A 23274-nucleotide genomic window follows, 5' to 3' on the forward strand; every position below is an offset into this window, starting at 1 on the left:
AATTTACAAGTGAGCAATTGGAGGTTGCAAAATTTCTGGGGAAAATTATTCACCTTGGTGAACAGGTGAAGATCTGGCAGCATGATATGGAAGAAGATGGGAAAGTCAAGTGGAATTGTTTCAACCACAGTAGAGTTGTGGAATATAATAGCAAAAGCTATTAGAGCAGTATATTAGCCTATGAGAAAGGAGAAGGTTTGAATTCTTGGTCTGTAGCTGAGCAGTGGGTGGGTTATATTTGTATCTGGGCTCGGTTTGCCTGGTTTCTTGATCTGGCTGGCCTGGATTAAAGCTGGGCTATGTTGGCTGGCCTATAATTATTAAGAGTCCCAGAATCCCCATGCTGTGGAAAGAGGCCCTTCGTCTCATTAAGTCTGCATTGACCCTCTAAAGAGTATTCCACCCAAACCCAGCCCCCTAACCTGTCCTCATAACCCATATTTACCAAGACTAATCACATGGTCTGGGCATTTGTGGTCACTATGGACCTATGTATGGTCAGTCCACCCAAACTGCACACCTTTAGACTGTGGGAGGAAACTGGAGCAACCGGTGGAAGTGCATGCAGACATAGGGAGAAAGTGCAAATTCCACATGGACAGGTGTGGCGATTCTTGGTCACATTTTGACAAGAAGCTCATTTCTTCTGCATTGTTTTTGTTTGGTAGCTATAAGCAATGATAATATGAATGCATCATATTTTAGTTTGATCTCATTGTTGAAACTCCTGAATTGAAAAGTGTGGTGCTGGAAAGGCGCAGCAAGCCAGGCAGCATCTGAGGAGCAGGAGAATCGACGTTTCTGGCGTAAGCCCTTCTTCAGGAATGAGGCTGGGGTGCCAAGCAGGCTGAGATATTTGGGGGAGGGGCGCTGGGAATACGATAGGTGGAAGGAGGTGAGGGTGGGGGTGGGAGCGGAGAGGTCGGGAAGAAGATTGCAGGTAAAGAGGGTGGTGCTGAATCCGGGGGTTGGGACTGAGATAAGGTGGGGGAGGGGAAATGAGGAAGCTGGGGAAATCTGAGTCAGGTGAATTGTAACCAGCAGCATGAAAACGCTTTCTCTACTGTGTTTTGAGTCTGCCTTGAAAAGCAGCCCCTGCTGTGTTACAGGAGTCATTTCCCATTTCTTACATTGGAACTCTGGCCTTTCTGTGATGAATAATTGAGAGTAATGCTGAGGTCCAATTGCTTACTGAGCTTTCATCTCTTTTTAGCTCTGGCTTGATTGGTCCCTTGAGGTTGAAGAATACTATGTCACCCAGGCAGTCTGTGTCATTTGTGGGACTATTTCCAATAACAGTCAATGTAAATCTATGGTGCTGAAATTTGTACAGAAAACATTTCAGAATTCTGCACTCTTGTGACTGAAAATTAATCTCTAACCTACGTGGAGTATAAGGCTATGATCAACAGCACATGACATGCAGTCTTCATACACCATGAAATATAAAATATTTTATATCTATTAATGTGAAATATGACCGTACTGGCTCCTGAAATCACTGCTATTGCAATTTATGTTTATCAACACTTAAATGTTTTTAACAAAAAATGTCATACCAGGCAGGTGTGAGTAATTAGTAGTCTTTTGATACCAGTCTCATGGCAGATACATGTACTCTTAAGAGATAAGAGTGAAGTGACTGATAAGCATTTCATTTTAAGCTTCACTTGGCACAAAGAATGAAGAAAGCTTCCAATGTGCTTTTTGGCTCTTTTTGTGATAGGGCCATTTTTGGTCAGTGAACTATTTACAAGTTGTAGAAAGGCTAAGTATTTTACGTTTATATTTCAAAGTTCCTTTATGTTTTAATGCTTTGTCTGGTAGCTTGGGAATGACTTCATGGTTAGCTTGTTTTCAGAGTTGCAGCATGTTAGTGGTGCCTGACATTTCTGTGTGCATGGAGTTTATTGTTCTCTCCTCACTTAGAATTACTGTTTAGAGTTTGCAAAAAAAAAGTGTGCAACAAAACCCAAATCAGGGCCGTACTTTTTTTCTTGGAGAATGTAATAAAATGTTAAAATGTTAATTTTACAACCTGTTATCATTATTATAACAATTTGGGGGAATTTTGAACCTCCTGCTTTACGGTGCAAAATGGAGATGTAGGAGCAGCTGCAAGTTATTCGCTAGCAAATAATTTTGCTCAGTTACGGCAATAGAAACAAGATGTTGCAGATATTAGTTAATTACACAAATGCCTCACTGTGCACCCTGTCTGGGGATAAGGTGCAATTGAAGGAACTGTTGTCACCTCTTTTCCAATTTACTTCATCTTATTCCTGAGGGTGTTGATTGAAGAGTTGAGGTCTAGCTTCTTGTAAGAAAGCAGCTCTTTTGAGGGTAGGGTGGGGTTGTTAAGGGTAGTTTTAACAAAGCCTGTTCCTGACTAAATCCATAAATAGGGTTGCTAGTTAGCAAAGAGAGGGTGGAACTTTGACTTAGTGTCATAGAGACATAGAGATGTACAGCATGGAAACAGATCCGTCCATGCTGACTAGCTATCCAACCCAATCTAGTCCCACCTGCCAGCACCTGGCCCATATCCCTCCAAACCCTTCCTATTCATATACCATCCAGATCCCTTTTAAATGTTGCAGACTTGGGCTCTCTCCTTTGGAGTGGTCTACTGAGACCTGTTGCTGTTTACTGCTAGCTCAGTGCAAAGTAAATTGGGCTTCCCTTGCAAATTTTGGCTCACTTTAATAAGTCAGTGAGGAAATTTGACTCTTAAAATTCCAGTAACTTCTGCATTGTGCTTGGCTGCTGTCACCAGGTTTTTCGAGGCCTTTGTTCACTCTTCTCAAAATTTACCCATGCTTTTTCTTTGACTGGTGATTGGAGAGTCGAATTTTATTTTCTGTTGGAGGTAGTATAGAACCATAGAAAATTTGTATAGTACAGAAAGAGGCCATTTGACCCATCAAGTCTCTGTTGATCCTCCAAAGAGCGACCCTCCGAAGAGCAACTCTGTCAGACCCACATAACCCCGTAATGCTGCAATTAAGCACGGCCAACCTACCTTAGCTGCATGTCTTTGGATTGTGAAGTAAACTGGAGCACTCAGGAAACCCATTGCAGAGTTAGGGAGAATGTGCAAAATTCACAGACAATTGTCGGAGGATGGAATCACACTCCGGTCCCTGGCATTTTGTTGAGGCTGCAGTGCTAACCACAGAGCCACAGGGCTGCCCCCAATGACAGCTGCATTCAAACCTCTAAAATTTTTGTATTTCTCCTCCCCGCACTGCAAATTGCTCTCTTGGCTTGCGCTCTCACTGCAGTTATCATAAATTTGAGCTCATTGAAAATGCTGCTTTCTTCATACTTTGTATTATCCCTGTGCTCTGACTGAGTTTGACTCCCAGTCTGGTGATGTTGCTGTTTTAGTGTTTTTATTGATGTTCCAAATTCCTCAATGGCCTTGTCTCACATCTTCTCTACAACCCTTGCCCTTCTCCAGTTTTTTTTGGTGAGATTCTTAATGAGTGCTTTGCATTGGTATTCATTGAGGAGAGAGACATGACGGAAGTTGAGATTAGAGATAGATGTTTGATTACTCTAGATCAAGTTGGCATAAAGAGGGAGGAAATGTTGAGTATTCTAAAAGCCATTAAGCTGAACAAGTCCCCAGGTCTGGATAGGATCTATCCCAGGTTACTGAGGGAAGCAGGGGAGGAAATAACTGGGGCCTTAACAGGCACCATGGTTTGTGCAGGGAAGGTCATGTCTTACCAACTTAATTGAATTCCATGCGGAAGTTAAAAAGCTGATGAGGGCAGGCTGCAGGTGTTATAGACATGGACATAGATATTTGATAAGGTTCCCCATGGTAGGCTGATGGAGAAAGTGAAGTCACATGGGGTCAGGGGTGTACTAGCTAGATGGATAGAGAGAACTAGTTGGGCAACAAGAGACAGTAGTAGTGGAGGGGAGTTTCTCAAAATGCAGACCTGTGACCAGTGGTGTCCCACAGGGATCTGTGTTAGAGGACCACTGTTGTCTGTGATATACATAAATGATCTGGAGGAAGGTATAGGTGGTCTGATTAGCAAGTTTGCAGATGACACTAAAATTGGTAGAGTAGCAGATAGTGAAGGGGACTGTATAAGAATGCAGCAGAATATAGATTGGAGAGTTGTGCAGAGAAATGGCAGGTGGGGTTCAATCCAGCAAATGTGAGATGATGCATTTTGGAAGATCGAATTCAAGAGTGAACTATACAGTAAATGGAAAAGCCCTGGGGAAAATTGATGTACAGAGGGATTTGGGTGTTCAGATCCATTGTGCCCTGAAGGTGGCAACGCAGGTTGATGGAGTGGTCAAGAAGGCATACGGCATACTTTCCTTCATCGAATGGGGTATTGAGAATGAGAGTTGACGGGACATGTTACAGTTGTGTTAGACTTTTGATTCAGCCACATTTAGAATATAGTTCTGGTCACCACATTGGTAGAAGGATGTGGATGCTTTGGAGAGGGTGCAGAGGAGGTTCACCAGGATGTTGCCTGGTATGGAGAGTGCTAGCTATGAAGAGAGGTTGAGTAGATTTGGATTATTTTCATTAGAAAGATGGAGGTAGAGGGGGGACCTGATTGAGGTCTACAGAATCATGACAGGTATAGACAGGGTGGATACCAAGAAGCTTTTTCCCAGAGTAGGGGACTCAGTTACTAGGGGTCACGAGTTCAAGGTGAGAGGGGATAAGTTCAAGGGAGATATGCATGTAAAGTTCTTTATGCAGAGGGTAGTGAGTGCCTGGAATGTGTTGCCAACGAAAGTGGTCGAGGCGGGTATGATAATGTCATTTAAGATGTATCTGGACAGATACATGAATGGACAGGGAGCAGAGAGATACAGATCCTTAGAAAATAGGCGACAGGTTTAGATAGAGGATCTGGATCGCCGCAGGTTTGGAGGGCCGAAGGGCCTGCTCCTGTAGTGTAATTGACTTTGTTTCTTTCTTTAATTTTCGTCTGTTATTCACCCCTCTTTCAGTCAATCTGACAAGTAACGTCCTAGTCCAAATTTTCATTGTCAATCTGTATTGACATACTGTGCTTCTGCTTGATTCAAAGCTTCAAGGCTCTCACTATAACTTGGGTGACTGATTGTGTGAAGTCTGCACACTCTCCCTGTGTCTGCTTGGGTTTCCTCTGAGTGCACCTGAAACGACAACGCAAAATTCTGGAAATACTCAGCAAGACAGGCAGCAATTCTGGAGAGTTGTGAAGAACAGTCACGGGAAATGAAACATTGACTCTGCTTTCTCTCCACAGATGCTGCCAGACCTTTTGAAATTTTCCAACAATTTCTGTTTGTTTCACATTTCCAGCATCTACAATTCTTTTTGGTTTTTAAACTCTGGAGAGAGAACATGTTATCGTTTCAGATTGATCTTTCCGTAGAGGAAACATGGCTAGTGACCAAAGCATTAACTCTATTTCATCTACAGATGACAGGACAAATGGAGAAGGCTATTGGAAAAGAATGTAGGATCCTTGTTGTATAAAGAGCTGTACAGAGTACAAACACCAAAAAGGTGCTGAACCTTCATAAACCACAATACTTAACTACTCCATTTGCTTGGTCCCATACCTTAGAAAGGGAATCAAGAGAGGGGACTGAAGTGATTGCATCAACTACAACAATAAAGAAGGAATTTCAGTTACTGTATGTGGAGATACTGGGAAAATTGATGTTCCAGTGAGGAGATAATGTTCAGAGAAATTTGATGAAGATGTTCAATACTTGAATAGTTTTGCAAGAGAAATTAGGGAAAAATAAAATCAGAAATTGCTGGAGAAACTCAGCGTCTGGCAGCATAGTTTCCAAACTGATTCCGGTCGAAACCTTAAGTCTGATTTGTTTCCACAGATGCTGCCAGGTCTAATAACTAGAGGGCAGTTTATGGTAATTAGTAAATGTTGTGATTTGAACGCACTACCTGAAAAGGTGGCAGAACTAGATTCAATAGTAACTTGCAAAGGGAATTGGATAAATCCTTGAAAGAAAATCATTTTCAGGGTTGTGGGGAATGATTATGGGAGTGTGACTAATTCAAAAACTGTACCAAAGAACTGACACTGGTTCTGATAGGCCAGAGGGTCACATGCTGTTTCATTCCATGATTCTATTGGTTGATAAAGTCACTGTTTATAATTGCTGTTTACCTAGAGTGATAAAGTATGGATATAAGTATCGGAAGGATTGTAACTTTGCAAAATGTTGGTAAACTATTCTATTCTCTAGTTCAATTAGATTTAAGTAGGGAGTCAAAATTACAAAGCCATGTAATAGTGACATGATCTATATGCCTGACCTCCTAAAGTATAATTCTGCTATAATGCACATTTTGTTAATGTGAGTTCTGTGTGACATGATTGACGAACTGGGGACGCTGTTTCTAAAGCACGCATTTTTAAAATGTGTATTGGTTAAAACGCGATACCGGCTTCATTCCTATCTTATAACATGGGGTTACATGAGAACGGAACTGTGTTAGAGCAGAACCAACTGTCAATACAATCAAGCTGATCTAAGTCTAGCCAAAAGATGAGAGAGGGTCTGTTCTTCTGAATTCCTTTGACATTTCTAAGGTTTCTAAGTGTAAGCTTGCTGTTTTTAATGCTAGTACTTATAAATTTTAAGAATCCCTCTCAGGAAGTTGATGATTTAGAATCTGAAAACCGCAGACCGCACAAACTACTATTGCTGATCTGATATGATCTAACTTGCAATGTTGGGGTTTTGATAAATGAACTTTCTATACAGATATAAATCAGTTCACTTGAAAGAAATGGAATCTACGTATTGCTTTTGTGTAGAAAGGATAAAACAAATATAAAAACATCTTAAAATCAGATTAACATCCTAACATTGCTTCAGGTGACTTGTTATTAAGATGATGGGATGTGGTATTTGTACAGTAAAGCATTTCCATTTCACACAGTTCCAAGTCAGGGAAGTCACTTTTTAGAAACCAAATTGACTTTAAAAAAAGCCTGACATCCAGTTGCAGATTCTACTAATTAATAATAGCGTTCTCTCAAACGGGATAGTACTGCTTCATCAAAAATTATCAAGATGCCTGAACACTTTTCTCTACGCCATCAATAAAATACTGGGTGAAACTGCTTTGTTGTTTTTAACAAAACTGATCTTTGCAAAATATACCACATCCTGGAAGCAGTATTCAAGCATAGACGCATTTGTTTAGTTTCCATAGTTTTCCTCCTACATCTGCCTTTGGGTGGTTTCATAAACACAAAAACAGCAGGGGGGCGGTGGGTGGGGGGATGATAATGGCCAAGTGGTAGTTTTGATGAACTGTTAGTCTGGACACCTCTGTCATGTTCTGAGGAGCTGGGTTTGAATCCTGCGATGGCAGAGGGTGGAGTTTGAATTCAATGAATATCTGGAATTGAGCATCTAATGACCATGGTCAATTGCCAGAAAACACACTTGGTTCACTGTACAACTGTAGTCATATATCACAGAAATAGACCCTTTGGTCCAACTTGTCCATGCCAACGAGATTTCCCAAACTAAACTGGTCCTACTTGGTTGTGTTGTCCCAGACCCCTCTAAACATTTCATATTTCTTATACCTGTCCAAGTGTGTATCAAATGTTGTAACTGTACCTGCTATTAATCACTTCATTCCATATATGTACCAACCTCTGTGTGAAAAAGCTGCCCCATTGGTCCTTTTCGAATCTTTCATCTTTTCTCAACTTAAACCTTTGCCCTCTAGTTTGAACTCCCATAGCCTGGAGAAAAGACGTTTGATATTCACCTTATCTGTGCCTTGCATAAGTTTATAAACATTACAAAGTCACCCCTCAGCCTCCACTGCTCCAGTGAAAAAACTTTGCTCTAAAAATATTATCCTGCAGAATAACAGTTTTGTCGGAAACAAACAAATTGCTGGAAAAGCTCAGCAGGTCTGACAGCATCTGGGAGGGGAAACCAGAGTTACCATTTTGGGTCCGGTGACCCTTCCTCACAACTGAGGATCACCAGACCCAAAACATTAACTCTGATTTCTCTCCTCAGATGCTGTCAGACCTGCAGAGCTTTTCCAGCAATTACTGCGTTTGTTTCTGATTTACAGCATCCACATTTCATTTGGTTTTTATTTAACAGATTTTGTCTGTTGACTTAAACTCCCAAGAATGTGACCAAAGGAGAAACGTTTAAGATTATTAGCTCAAAGTGCCCAATCCAACAACCATATCAGCTTTTCAGCATCCATGTCACTTTGCAAGATTACCGATTCATGGGTTTTGAAAAGTCACTTGTGTGACTAAGTTGGTTAATCCTTATGTGGTACTTGAGAGTTTGGAGTTAGTTAAACAGTCATAGAAATGTACAGCATGGAAGCGGATCCTTTGGTTCAACTTGTCCATGCCTACCAGATATCCCAACCTAATCTCGTCTCACCTGCCGTCACCTGGCCTATATCTCTCCAAACCCATCCTTTTAAGTGTTGCAATTGTACCAGCCTCCACCACTTCCTCTGGGAAGGAGAAAGTGAGGACTGCAGATGCTGGAGATCAGAGCTGAAAATGTGTTGCTGGAAAAGCGCAGCAGGTCAGGCAGCATCCAAGGAACAGGGGAATCGACGTTTCGGGCATCAGCCCTTCTTCAGGAATGAGGCATTCCTGAAGATCGGCTTATGCCCGAAACATCGATTCTCCTGTTCCTTGGATGCTTCCTGACCTGCCCTTTTCCAGAAACACATTTTCAGCTCCACCACTTCCTCTGTCAGCTCATTCCATACATGTACCACCCTCTGTGTGAAAAAGTTGACCCTTAGGTCTCTCTTATATCTTTCCCCTCTCACCATAAACCTATGCCCTCTAGTCCTGGATGCCCCACCCCAGGGAAGAGATTTTGTCTACTTATCCTCTCCATGCCCTTCACGATTTTATAAACTTCTATAAGGTCACCCCCTCAGTCTCTAACTCTCCAGGGAAAACTGCTCCAGCCTGTTCAACCTCTCCCTGTAGCTCAAATCCTCCAACCCTGGCAACATCCTTGTAAATCTTTTCTGAACCTTTTCAAGTTTCACAGCAGCTGTCCGATAGGAAGGAGATCAGAGTTGCACGCAATATTCTAAAAGTGGCCTAACCAATGTCCTGAACAGCCGCAACATGACCTCCCAACTACTGTACTCAATACTGTGACCAATAAAAGAAAGCATACCAAACACCATCTACTGTGACTCTACTTTCAAGGAGCTATGAGCCTGCACTCCAAGGTCTCTTTGTTCGAACACTCCTAGGACCTTACCATTAAGTGTATAAGTCCTGCTAAGATTTGCTTTCCCAAAATGCAGCACCTCGCATTTATCGGAATTAAACTCCATCTGCCACTCCTCAGCCTGTTGCCCATCTGATCAAGAACCCATTGTAATCTGAGGTAGCATTCTTTGCTATCCACTACGCCTCCAAATTTGGTGTCATCTGGAAACTTACTAACTGTATCTCTTATGCTCACATCCAAATCATTTATGTAAATAACAAAAAGTAGTGGATGCAGCACCAATTCTTGTGGCACTCCACTGGTCACAGGCCTCCAGTCTGAAAAAGAACCCTCCACCACCACCCTCTGTCTTCTATCTTTGAGCTAGTTCTGTATCCAAATGGCTAGTTCTCCCTGTATTCCATGAGATCTAACCTTGCTAACCAGTCTCGAATGAGGAACCTTGTTGAACACTGTACTTAAGTCCATATAGATCACATCTAACACCTACTTTCATCAATTCACTTTGTTACTACTTCAAAAAATTCAATCAAGTTTGTGAGACATGATTTCCCATGCACAAATACGTGGACATCCTTTCCTCAAGATTCCGTCCAACAACATGCCCACCACAGACGTCAGGCTCACTGGTCTATAGTTCCCTGGCTTGTCCTAACTACCCTTCTTAAACAGCGGCACCATGTTAGCCAATCTTCAGTCTTCCAGCACCTGAATGTCTGTGTGGAGTGTGCGCAGTCGCCTGAGGTTGGAATCGAACCTGGGTCCCTGGCGCGATGAGGCAGCAGTGCTAACCACTTCTACTTGCACTTCATATCTGGTATTATTGCTAGATTGCAGATCATCTTGCACTTATCTGGGTGTGAATGTGATTGTCTTCTGATGGGAGAATAACCTCTGGGCCTATTATAAGTTCTTCCAATGTGCTTTGTTAATCTCTCTTTGCCCCCATTTTGCCAGTCTATTTAACATTCAACCAATATTTTAAGTTGTTGGTAGTTTTTCTGAACAGCAGGCAGTGACAAGTGGGGACCAGCTAAGATCCAGCTATTCACAATATGCATTAAACATTTAGATGGAGGTACTAAATGAAATATCTCCAAGCTTGTATAAGGATGCGTGGGAGAGTGATCTGTGAGGAAAATGCAGAGATAGTTGTGTAATTTGGGCAAATTGAGTGAGTGGGCAAATGCATGGCAGGTGATGTATAATTTGGATAGCGATGAGATTATCTGTTTCAGTAACAAAAATATGATGGCATATTATCATCTGAATGGCAATAGAGCAGGAAAGGGGAAGGTGCATTGAGACCTTGGATGTGATTGTATCCTAGTCACTGACAATCAGCATATAGGTGTAGCAGGTGATGAAGAATACAGGTGTCATGTTAGTTTTCAAAGGGAGAGGATTTGAGTACAAGTGCACAATCCTTTATCTGAAATGCTTGGGACTAGCTGGTTTTCGGAATTCTGAATTTTTCAAATTTCGGAATAAGAGACAGTTTGTTGGTGAAATTTTTAAAAATCTTAGACCGGGTGCTCCTACAGTAAGTAAAACAGGGCCTTGAAACAGATTTGAGGCCTCTTGTTGCTGGGCCATGCCCCCCACGTCACATCTGAGTGACACGCACCAATTGGGTGTCAACTTGGTTTAACTGTTTGCACGCCAAACAACCTTGTTGATGAGAAAAAAAACCTGATTTAAAAAAACCTTCGGACTTTGGAGCTTTTTGGATTTCCGATAAAGATTGTCTACCTGTGTTGTAATTATATTGGCTGTTGGTGAGACCACAACCAGAGGTAAGGGGCAGGTAATGTCCTTGTGGTATTATCACCTTTTGGAGGATATGATCAGTGGAGTAGACAAGGGGGAATTAGTGAACATTTCATATCTGGACTTGCAAAAGGCTTTTGACAAGGTCCCACACAAGAGATTAGTGTGGAAAATTAAAGCTTATGGTGTCAGAGGTAATGTATTGTGGTGGATAGAGAACTGGTTGGCAGACAGGAAGCAGAGAGTTGGAATAATCAAATTCTTTTCAAAGTGTCAGGCTGTGACACTTCAATGTTCAGTGTTGGGATCTCAGCTGTTCACAATGTACATTAACAATTTGGACAATGGAGTTGATTGCGATATCTCCAAATTTGCAGGTGGCACTAAACTGGATGGCAGTGTGTGCTGCGAGGGGGATGCTAAGAGGCTGCAGGGTGACTTGGACAGATTGGCTGAGTGGACAAATACTTGACAAAAGCAATATAATGTGGATAACTGAGAGGTTGCGCTGAAAATGTGTTGCTGGAAAAGCGCAGCAGGTCAGGCAGCATCCGAGGAGCAGGAGAATCAACGTTTTGGGCATGAGCCCTTCTTCAGGAGGTCGATTCTCCTGCTCCTTGGATGCTGCCTGACCTGCTGCGCTTTTCCAGCAACACATTTTCAGCTCTGATCTCAAGCATCTGCAGTCCTCACTTTCTCCATAACTGAGAGGTTATCCACTTTGGTCTCAAAATCAGGAAGACAGATTATTATCTGAATGGTGGCAGTTTAGGAAAAGGTGAGATCTGGGTGTCATAGTGGAATAGTCGCTGAAGGTTGTCATGTAGGTGAAGCAGGTGGTGAGGAAAGCTAATGACATGCTGGCCTTCATAGTGAGAGGTAAAAACAATGACTGCAGATGCTGAAAACCAAATACTGGATTAGTGGTGCTGGAAGAGCACAGCAGTTCAGGCAGCATCCAACAAGCAGCGAAATCGAGGTTTCGGGCAAAAGCCCTTCATCAGAAATAAAGGCAGTGAGCCTGAAGCGTGGAGAGTGGAGGAGGGTGGGGGTGGGGGTGGGGAGAGAGTAGCACAGAGTACAATGGGTGAGTGGGGGAGGAGATGAAGGTGATAGGTCAAGGAGGAGAGGGTGGAGTGGATAGGTGGAAAAGGAGATAGGCAGGTCAGACAAGTCCGGACAAGTCAAGGAGACAGTGCTGAGCTGAAAGTTTGAAACTAGGATGAGGTGGGGGAAGGGGAAATGAGGAAGCTGTTGAAGTCCACATCGATGCCCTGGGGTTGAAGTGTTCCGAGGCGGAAGATGAGGCGTTCTTCCTCCAGGCGTCTGGTGGTGAGGGAGCGGTGGTGAAGGAGGCCCAGGGCCGATGTGGTCCTCTCTACATTGGGGAGACTGGGCGCCTCCTAGCAGAGCGCTTTAGGGAACATCTCCGAGCCACCCGCACCAATCAACCAAACCGCCCCGTGGCCCAACATTTCAACTCTCCCTCCCACTCTGCCGAGGACACGGAGGTCCTGGGCCTCCTTCACCGCCGCTCCCTCACCACCAGACGCCTGGAGGAAGAACGCCTCATCTTCCGCCTCGGAACACTTCAACCCCAGGGCATCCACGTGGACTTCAACAGCTTCCTCATTTCCCCTTCCCCCACCTCATCCTAGTTTCAAACTTCCAGCTCAGCACTGTCTCCTTGACTTGTCCGACCTGCCTATCTCCTTTTCCACCTATCCACTCCACCCTGTCCTCCTTGACCTATCACCTTCATCTCCTCCCCCACTCACCCATTGTACTCTGTGCTACTTTCTCCCCACCCCCACCCTCCTCCACTCTCCATGCTTCAGGCTCACTGCCTTTATTCCTGATGAAGGGCTTTTGCCCGAAACTTTGATTTCGCTGCTCGTTGGATGCTGCCTGAACTGCTGTGCTCTTCCAGCACCACTAATCCAGTAGTTCATAGTGAGAGGATTTGAATATAGGAGTAGGGATGTCTTGCTGCAATTAAACAAGTCCTTGTTGAAGCCACACATTGAGTACTGATTACATTTTTGGTCTCCTAATCTGAGGTCGGGCATCCTTGCTATTGAGGGAGTCCACTGAAGGTTCACCAGATTGATTGCCATGACGGCAGGCCTGATATATGAAGAAAGTCTGTATCAACTAGGCTTGTACTCACTGGAATTTAGAAGAATGTGGGGCATTTCAATGTCTACCAGCAAGAGTGGCTTGGCAGCACTACTACTAATCAAGCTGGTTGGGTCTGAAAGGACCTAGCTTCTAGCCTGGGTTTGCAGCAGGTGGTAAGGGAGCCAACAAGAGTGGAAAAACATGTTTGACCTCATCTGCTGGCTGTATATGCATCTGTCCATGACAGTATCTATAAGAATGAGCACTACACATTCATGTGGAGCTGAAGTCCTACCTGCACATTGTGAATAATTTCCAAGTATGGCACTATAACTATGCTAAATGACTTTGAACGGATCTTGCAACTCCAGTTTGGACATCCTTGAGGTGCTGTAGGACATCGACAGAATTGTACTCCAGCACAATGTGTAATCTCGTGGCCAGCATTTTTAGATTAGATTAGATTACTTACAGTGTGGAAACAGGCCCTTCGGCCCAACAAGTCCACACCGCCCCGCCGAAGCGCAACCCACCCATACCCCTACAACTACCCCTTACCTACACTATGGGCAATTTAGGATGGTCAATTCACCTGACCTGCACATCTTTGGACTGTGGGAGGAAACCGGAGCACCCGGAGGAAACCCACACAGACACGGGGAGAACGTGCAAACTCCACACAGTCAGTCGCCTGAGGCGGGAATTGAACCTGGGTCTCTGGCGCTGTGAGGCAGCAGTGCTAACCACTGTGCCACCGTGCCGCCCACATATTCCTCCACTCAACCATTCCTATCAAACCAGGGGATTAACTTTGGTTCAATGGAGAGTACAGGAGGACATGCCAGGAGCAGCACTGAGCATACCTAAAAATGATGTGTCAACCCAGTGAAGCTGCCAAGCAGGAGTACTTCCATGCCCCACAGATAAGAGGCAAATGACAGAGCTAAGCAATCTCGCAACCAGCAGATTCGACCTGAACTCTGCAGTCCTGCCACATCCAGTTGTGAATAGTGATGGACAATTAAGCACATCGCTGGAGGAGGAGGCTCCACAAGTATGTACATCCTCAATGATGGAAGAATCCAGCTCTTCAGTGCAGTAGGTAGGGGTTGAAACTTTCACAGCAATTTCAAACCAGAAGTGCTGAATGGATTATCCATTTCAGCCTCCTTCAGTGGTCCCCTGCATTACAGACATCAGTCTTCAACAAATTTGATTCACTCCAAGTGATGTCAAGAAAAAGTTGGAACCACTGGATACTGCAAAGACTACTCGTATGGCAATGGTACTGAAGATTTGTGCACCAGAACCTGCTGCTCCTCTAGCTTAGCTATTCCAGTAAAGTTAGAACACTGGCACCTACACGACAATGTGGAAAATTGTCCAGGTACATCCTGTACCTAAAAAGCAGGACAAATCCAACCCATCTATCTACTCCCAATTATCAGTAAAGTGATGGAAGGTATCATCAATAGTGCTATCAAGTTTGGGTTACACCAGGGTCACTCAGCTCCTAATCTCATTTATAGCCTTGGTCCAAATATGGACAAAAAAGCTGAATTCCAGAGGTGAGGTGAGAGTGACAGTCCTTGACATTAAGGCTACATTCAACTGAGTGTGGCATCAAGGAGCCCTAGCAAAGTTAGAATTTGGGTATAGTTGAAATCATACCTGGCACATAGGAAGATGGTTGTGTTTTTTTAAAGTCATTGATGGGATGAGGGTGTTGTTGCTTAGACCAGTATTTCTTGCCCATCCGAGAGGGCAGTTAAGAGTCAATCACATTGCCATGTGGTCTGGAATCATACGTAACCCAGACTATTTAAGGGTGGTAGTTTTCTTCTCTAAAGAACATTAGTGAACCAGGTAGATTTTTCTAACAATTGGTGATCATTAGATTCTTAATTCCAGATTTTTTTTATTGAACTCAAATTCTATCAACTATGCTATGCCAGGATTTGAACCATTAACTGGGTCTCTAGATTGACAGGTCCAGCGATAATTCCACTAGACCTCCAGTATTGTTGTTTGTTGGAGGTCAGTCATCTCAGCTCCAGGACATCTCTGCAGGAATTTCTCGGGATGGTGTCCTAGGACCAACCATTTGCAGCTGCGTCATCAAAGACCTTCCCTCAAGTTAGGAGTTGGGATGTTTGATTGCACAATGTACAGCACTGTTTGGAACTCTCCAGATACTGAAATAGTCTTTGTTCAAATGCATCAAGATCTGGGTAATATCCTTGGGCTGACAAATGGCACAATTACATTTACGCCACACAAATATCACACTATTACCATCACTAATAAAAGATAATCCAACTACTGCCCCATGACATTCTATCAGTTTGCTATTACTGAATCCGCCACTATCAACATCTTGAGGATTACCATTGACCAGGACTTGCCAGAGGCTACGAACATTGTGATTCCCCAAAGCCTGTCCATCACCTACAAAGCAGAAGTGTGATGAAGTATTACCCACTAGCCTGGGTGGGTGCTGCTCTTAACAATACTCAAGAAAGTTGATACCATCAGGGCAAAGCAGCCTACTTGATTGGCACTACATCCACAAGCATCCACTTCCTCCACATCTGATGCTTAGTAGCATTGAGTACTATCTATAAGATACAATGCAGAAATTCACCAAAGATCCTCAGGCAGCACCTTCTAAACTCATGGCCACTTCCAACTAGAAGGCAGAGGACAGCCGATATGTCAGAACACCACTAGCTTCAAGATCTTCTCCAAGCCACTCACCATCCTGACTTGCAAATACTTTGCTGTTCATTCACTATCGCTGGATCAGAATCCTGGAATTCCATCCTAATGGCATTATGGGTCAATCCACAGCAGGTGGACTGCAGCAGTTTAAGAAGGCAGTTCACTACCATCTCTCTCAGGGGCAACTAGGGGTAGGCAATAAATACCGACCAGCCAGCAATGCCCCCAAACTACAATGAATTGTTAAAAAATTGGTAGAATGTACAGTTTTGGTCTCTTTATCGAAGGAGAGATGTCCTTAGTGCAACAAAGATTTACCAGACTGATTCCTGGAATGACAGGACTAATGTTCAAAAAGAGGTGAAGGTGGATTATCTTGTAGAAACCTAAAACTGTATCCGGACTAGATTGGGTAAATGCAGGAAGAATACTTCTGATGACTGGAGAATCCAGAACCAGGAGTCACAAAATTAAAGATACGGCATTCTGAGATAAGAAATTTCATCAGGCCAGGGAGTAATGAGCCTGTGGAATTCTCTGCCACAGCAGGCAATTGAGGTCAAAACATTCAATGTTTTCAAATAGGAGTTGAACATAGTTCTTTGGACTAAAGTGACCAAAGGATATGCGTAGAAAGCAGAAACAGGGTACTGAGTTCAATGATCATCCTGAATGGCAGAGCAGGCTTGAATGGCCCACTCCTGTGTTTTCTATGTTTCTATGAAAGCCTTTGTCCATGTGTGTAGAAAAATATTTAATTAATTGAGCCACCTTCTACAGTGGAAGGCAAGGGAGGTTGTCAACTTGTAGTTTAATTGTTTAATTGTTAATTAAAGCCTTATCATCTATCGATCACAACATGATTCATTTCATGGACTTTGTTGCTGAAAGGACTTTGAGCCATTGACCATGATTCTCATGTTTTCATACATTTGAAACTTGTCATTGACAAATTGTCCTTTATTATTGGTCAGCAACTTCTCTCATTCTCAAGTCCAATCCTTATCCATTTTTCAATGACTCAGTTTATCTTTTTGACCGTATTAATTTAAAGAATAAATCTACTTACCAATGAAATAATGTGGCAGCATCCTCTGATTTACAGATTACACCTTTTTTTCTAATCCCTCTGTTCTTGTATGTTCTTGATCAACCACACTCACATCTTTCAACAAAATTTTCTAATGTTCCTCCATTAGGCTGAGCAAATCACTATGTAACTTGAAGACATTTTGATTTTGCTCTCTAATTCTTCTCATCTGGTACCATTAACATTTAAAACTCTGGACATTAGGTTTTTCTGAGGGATACAGTAACCCAGTTCGAGTTTGATACTATAGATACACTTTATTTTCAAAAATAATTGCTTTGTCATGTTTCATCTGTGCCTTTTTCTTAAGATTTATTCAATAGCCAATATTTCACCAGAGACATCAGTATGCATAAAATAGTTTACTTCAACTATTTATGTAGAATTAAAAACCATTTTCGTAATCTCAATGTATTGTTACCACCAAGCCCCATAAATAATGCTTTTATATTTCTTACCTTTGTTGACCTGCACTATTAATGAATCAAAATAATATTTTAAACAAAATCGATATGCTTTAATGCTGGAGCAAGGCAAAAGTGAGGACTGCGGATGCTGGAAACCAGAGTTTAGATCAGAGTGGTGCTGGAAAAGCACAGCAGGTCAGGCAGTATCCGAGGAGCAGAAAAATCAATGTTTCAGGCAAAAACCCTTCAAATTGCTTTTATTGTGAATTTCTTTTATTTGACTGAAACGTTAAAAGTTCATTTCCACAGATGTTGTCTGACTTGCTCACTATTTCCATTTCTCATCTTTTCTTTTTAGCCAGTCTATTCCATGTGCTGCCAAAATGCAAGTATCATCAAGCACTGCATACAGTGAAATGAGTAAACAACGTCACAGGACAGATACTCATTGCTACCATATAATTTGATTGGTTTCACCAATATCTCCTTCCCCTTTCTCAGAATTCTCACTGTCATTTTGAAGTCCAGGTCTCCCTGCTTTGGGCATTTCATTGCCTAATGATACTGAAGCCTGTGTTAACTTTGTTTCTTGGGCTTCTTGATTTTCATTCACCTGTTGTTGCTTTCCCATTTGACTTACTTAAGTATCCCATACTACCATTTATTAATACTTACACTGATTCCTGAATCTAGTTTCAGAGCCATTTCAAACTCTTGGCAAATGTTGAGTCCTAAATCCTTTGTGTTACTGTGGAATGTATCACTTTTCCCACAGACACTGAAGGAAATGACTTTTGCATAAGACTTCTGATCCAACAGGGTCTCTATCTCTGACAATGAAACACGAGTTAGAAATGGGAGTATGCCCAGAAGAAACACCTTAGCTTAATCTGTTTAAATGCTTATACTGATGCAGCAATTTCCAAGTTGAATTTTATTTATGTTTGTTTTGTTAATTCTTTTAAACTCTGATATTACTGAATGGAATGACCAAATTTTGACAAAAAACTAGTTAACATGTTGCCTTTGATGTAAATTTCATCCAAAATTTAATAGAAGGCTTAAATCTTTGTCATTATCAAATTGAATGATTTCAGACTCTCTAAAAAAAAATGCCAAAATCATAGCTTGTTTTATGATTGGGATGTAACCCATGTTCATGTGTCCATTGGTTTCATGGTTCAGACTCCAATGACATCAAAGGGTAATCCTATCCCTACCATTTTACATTTGCCGTTTTTCATAATAGCTACGGTTAGTTTTCTCTCTGAAGATGCTTTAGTCAGCTTTCACCTTTAGGCATCAATCTATGCCGAGATGTTCTTAAATTTAGTGTTGAATGCTAGAACTACAGTCAGTCTTTTCATGATTTTAAATTTATTTATAGTCCGACATTTTAAATGGTAAAAACAATGACTGCAGATGCTGGAAACCAGATTCTGGATTTGTGGTGCTGGAAGAGCACAACAGTTCAAACTGCATCCAAGGAACAGTGAAATTGACGTTTCGGGCAAAAGTCCTTCATCAGGAATAAAGGCAGTGAGCCTGAAGCATGGAGAGATAAGCTAGAGAAGGGTGGGGGTGGGGAGAAAGTAGCATAGAGTACAATTGGTGAGTGGGGGAGGGGATGAAGGTGATAGGTCAGGGAGGAGAGGGTGGAGTGGTTAGGTGGAAAAGCAGATAGGCAGGTAGGACAAGTCCGGACAAGTCATGGCGACAGTGCTGAGCTGGAAGTTTGGAACTAGAGTGAGGTGGGGGAAGGGGAAATGAGGAAGCTGTTGAAGTCCACATTGATGCCCTGGGCTTGAAGTGTTCCGAGGCAGAAGATGAGGCGTTCTTCCTCCAGGCATCTGGTGGTGAGGGAGTGGCGGTGAAGGAGGCCCAGGACCTCCATGTCCTTGGCAGAGTGGGAGGGGGAGTTGAAATATTGGGCCACGGGGCGGTGTGGTTGATTTGGTACGGGTGTCCTGGAGATGTTCCCTAAAGTGCTGTGCTAGGAGGCGCCCAGACTACCCAATGTAGAGGAGACCGCATCGGGAGCAACGGATACAATAAATGATATTAGTGGATGTGCAAGTAAAACTTTGGATGTGGAAGGCTCCTTTAGGGCCTTGGATAGAGGTGAGGGAGGAGGTGTGGGCGCAGGTTTTACAGTTCCTGCGGCGGCAGGGGAAAGTGCCAGAATGGGAGGGTGGGTTGTAGGGGGGCGTGGACCTGACCAGGTAGTCATGGAGGGAGTGGTCTTTGTGGAAGGCGGAAAGGGGTGGGGAGGGAACTATATCCCTGGTGGGTGGGGTCTTTTTGGAGGTGGCAGAAATGTCGGCGGATGATTTGATTTATGCTAAGGTTGGTAGGGTGGAAGGTGAGCACCAGGGTCGTTCTGTCCTTGTTACAGTTGGAGGGGTGGGGTCTGAGGGCGGAGGTGCGGGATGTGGACGAGATGCATTGGAGGGCATCTTTAACCACGTGGGAAGGGAAATTGCAGTCTCTAAAGAAGGAGGCCATCTGGTGTGTTCTGTGGTGGAACTAGTCCTCCTGGGTGCAGGTACAGCGGAGGCAGGGGAATTGGAAATATGGGATGGCATTTTTGCAAGAGGTAGGGTGGGAAGAGGTGTAATCCAGGTAGCTGTGGGAATTGGTGGGTTTGTAAAAAATGGCAGTGTCAAGTCGGTTGTCACTAATGTGATGGAGAGGTCCAGGAAGTGGAGGGAGATGTCAGAGATGGTCCAGATAAATTTAAGGTCAGGGTGGAATGTGTTGGTGAAGTTGATGAGTTGCTCAACCTCCTCGGAGCACGAGGTGGCGCCAATGCAGTCATCAATGTAACGGTGGAAGCAGTGGGGAGTGGTGCCGGTGTAATTACGGAAGATCAACTGTTCTACGTAGCCAATAAAGAGACAGGAATAGCTGGGGCCCATACGTGTGCCCATGGCTACCCCTTTGGTCTGGAGCAAGTGGGAGGATTCAAAGGAGAAATTGTTAAGGGTGAGGACCAGTTCGGCCAAACGAATGAGAATGTCGGTGGAAGGGAAACTGTTGGGGACGTCTGGCGAGGAAAAAACGGAGGGCTTGGAGGCCCTGGTCATGGCGGATGGAGGTGTAGAGGGATTGGATATCCATGGTGAAGATGAGGCGTTGGGGTCGGGGAAACGGAAGTCTTGGAGGAGGTGGAGGGCGTGGGTGGTGTCTCGAATGTACGTGGGGAGTTCCTGGACTAGGGGGGATAGGACAGTGTCGAGGTAGGTAGAGATGAGTTCAGTGGGGCAGGAGCATGCTGAGACGATGGGTCGGCCAGGGTGGTCAGGCTTGTTTGGTCTTGGGAAGGTTGTAGAACCGGGCAGTGCGGGGTTCCTGGACTATGAGGTTGGAAGCTGTGGGTGGGAGATCTCCTGAGGTGATGAGGTTCTGTATGGTCTGGGAGATGATGGTTTGGTGATGGGGGGTGGGGTCATGGTCGAGGGGGCGGTAGGAAGAGGTGTCCTTGAGTTGGCATTTGGCTTCAGCGGTGTAGAGATCAGTGCGCCAGCCTACCACTGCGCCCCCTTTATCCGCTGGCTTGATGGTGAGGTTGGGATTGGAGCCGAGGGATTGGAGGGCTGTGCGTTGTGAGGGTGAGAGATTGGAGTGGGGGAGGGAGGTAGACAGGTTGAGGTGGTTAATGTCCCGGTGGCAGTTGGAAATGAAGAGGTTGAGGGCAGGTAATAGGCCAGCGCGGGGTGTCCAGGTGGATGCAGTATGTTGGACGTTGGCGAAGGGGTCCTTGGAAGGTGGGCGGGAATCCTGATTGTGAAAGTAAGCTTGGAGGCGGAGGCGACAGAAGAATTGTTAGACGTCACGGCGTGTATTAAATTCATTGATACGTGGACGGAGGGGGATGAAGGTGAGTCCTTTGCTGAGGACTGATCATTCGTCCTCAATGAGGGGGAGGTCTGGAGGGATGGTGAAAACTCAGCAGGGCTGGGAGCGGGGCGTGGAACCTGTAACTGGAGTGGGTGTGATGGTGGGGGGAATGGGTGTGGAGTCATGAGCAGGGGTAGTGTTCCCCTCTGGGTTCTGGGGGGTGGGGATAGTGTCAGTGGGGTCTGTGGGGGGCGTGTCAGCAGAATGCAGGTGATTGGCGCTGGTGGGGGCGGAAGTGGTGGTGACCACTGCAGTAGGGGTGGCGGAAGTCACTGAGTGTGTGGCTTCAGCGATGATGTGAGGGGCGGAAGTGATGTCACGTGTGATGCATGAGGGATTGTGAGGGGTGGAAGTGGTTGTGGGAGTGGCCGTGATGGGGGCAGAAGTGACCTCATCAATCAGCGTGGGGGTGGCAGCTGCATCAGCCGCATGGCTAATGGCGTCTGAGTAGATTCCGAGGCCAGGGGAATCTTTTAGAATGTTTTAGGAGCGCTGGTTATGGAGGTGGGTAGATAAAAGTTTGTTGTACTTAGTTTTTGATGTTTGAGATGGAATTGAAATACTGTTTGTTGAGAGTATGAATTCTCCTGAGGATGTAGTAGAGTGGATCCTTTGCAATTCTGAGAGTGTGGCCCTCAGCTGAGGCAGGGATGACTGTAGAGAGGTTAGGTGCCAGCGCATTGCTGCAAGCGTGGAGCGGAGGATCTTGAAGGAGAACTGTTGCTGGTGTTTTTGAATCTGTAGTTTGTACTGTTCGGGTCCGAACTCTGCTGGTTTAAAGATGGTCAGGAGTCCGTGTGGGATGAGTTGGTTACGGAGGCAGGCACTGAGGAAGCAAATGTGGCTGTGGTAGCGAGTTTGTTTCACAACATGGTTGAAGAGCTTCAGGACAGAGGAAATGAACTGGGAGTTGCAGTGGGAGAGCGACTCCCTGAGATTCTTGTAGAGAAAGGAGGAAAACTTCTTCAAGGCAGGTTTTAACATGCCTCTCCTAACCCAATAGTCAGTACCAATTTATATGAATAAAGTAATTCCCTAATTAATGCTCTGTCAACTTGCACAGAGTTAAATATAATTCATAAACGCAAGAGTCATAAAGCACAGAAGACTCCCTTCAGCCCATAAAGATTGTGTTTGCCTCCATTCCCCTTCCAGCACGTGGTCCATAGCTTTGCATGTTATGATATCCAACTCTTTTGAAGGTTGTGAGGTTTCCTTCCTTTACTGCCCTCCCAAGCAATATGTTATAGATTCCCAACACCACCTGAGTGATAGCATTCCTCAAATTCCCTCTAAACCTTTTCCCTTTCATCTTAAAATTATACCGCCTCATATTGACCCTTGGCTAAGGGGAGCAGCTGTTTATTATCCACCCTGTCTATGCCACCCATAATTTTGTACACCTCAATTAGGACCCCTCAGCCTTCAATATTCTAATGAAACCAACTCAAGTCTATACTGCCTCTCTTCATAGCTGAAATGTCATGCCAATAACATTTGTCACTTCAGTAACATTATGACTTCATTGTCATGCTAGTTGTACTGGCACAGCAGCCATCCCATTGCATAATATGTTGCAATTAGCAACATGTTATGTTCTGTTTGTTGGCTTTATATTGTTGTAGGTTTGTGGTTCCACTGCAGTAAAGCAGTCTATTGTAGAAATGTAAACGTGGAGGGAAAGGAAAGCTTGGATTTGTCCAGCTAAATATAAATAACATCTTGCATGATTGCAGGATAAAATCCCAAGGCACTTTTGTTTAGATTAGATTCCCTACAGTGTGGAAACAGGCCCTTTGGCCCAACAGGTCCACACCAACCCTCCTTCCAGACAAGTGTATTATTTTAGTGTACTGAGTTTTATTCTGGATAATGTCAGCTACTTGCACTCAACAAGGCCACACAAACAGCAATGTGATAATCAAATAATCTGATTTAGTGTTTTCAATCAGTGATAACTATTGACCTGGAAACTGGGAATACTCATTTTTCCCT

At 44.0% G+C, this 23274-nt stretch overlaps 1 protein-coding gene across 4 annotated transcripts in view; it reads left to right on the forward strand.

The window, feature by feature from the left end:
* Positions 1-23274, forward strand: part of arhgap32b (Rho GTPase activating protein 32b) — a 572293-nt gene that overhangs the window by 50159 nt on the left and 498860 nt on the right. The window lies entirely within an intron of this gene.

This window comes from Chiloscyllium punctatum, chromosome 23 (genome assembly GCF_047496795.1).
Source record: "Chiloscyllium punctatum isolate Juve2018m chromosome 23, sChiPun1.3, whole genome shotgun sequence".
Taxonomy (NCBI): domain Eukaryota; kingdom Metazoa; phylum Chordata; class Chondrichthyes; order Orectolobiformes; family Hemiscylliidae; genus Chiloscyllium; species Chiloscyllium punctatum.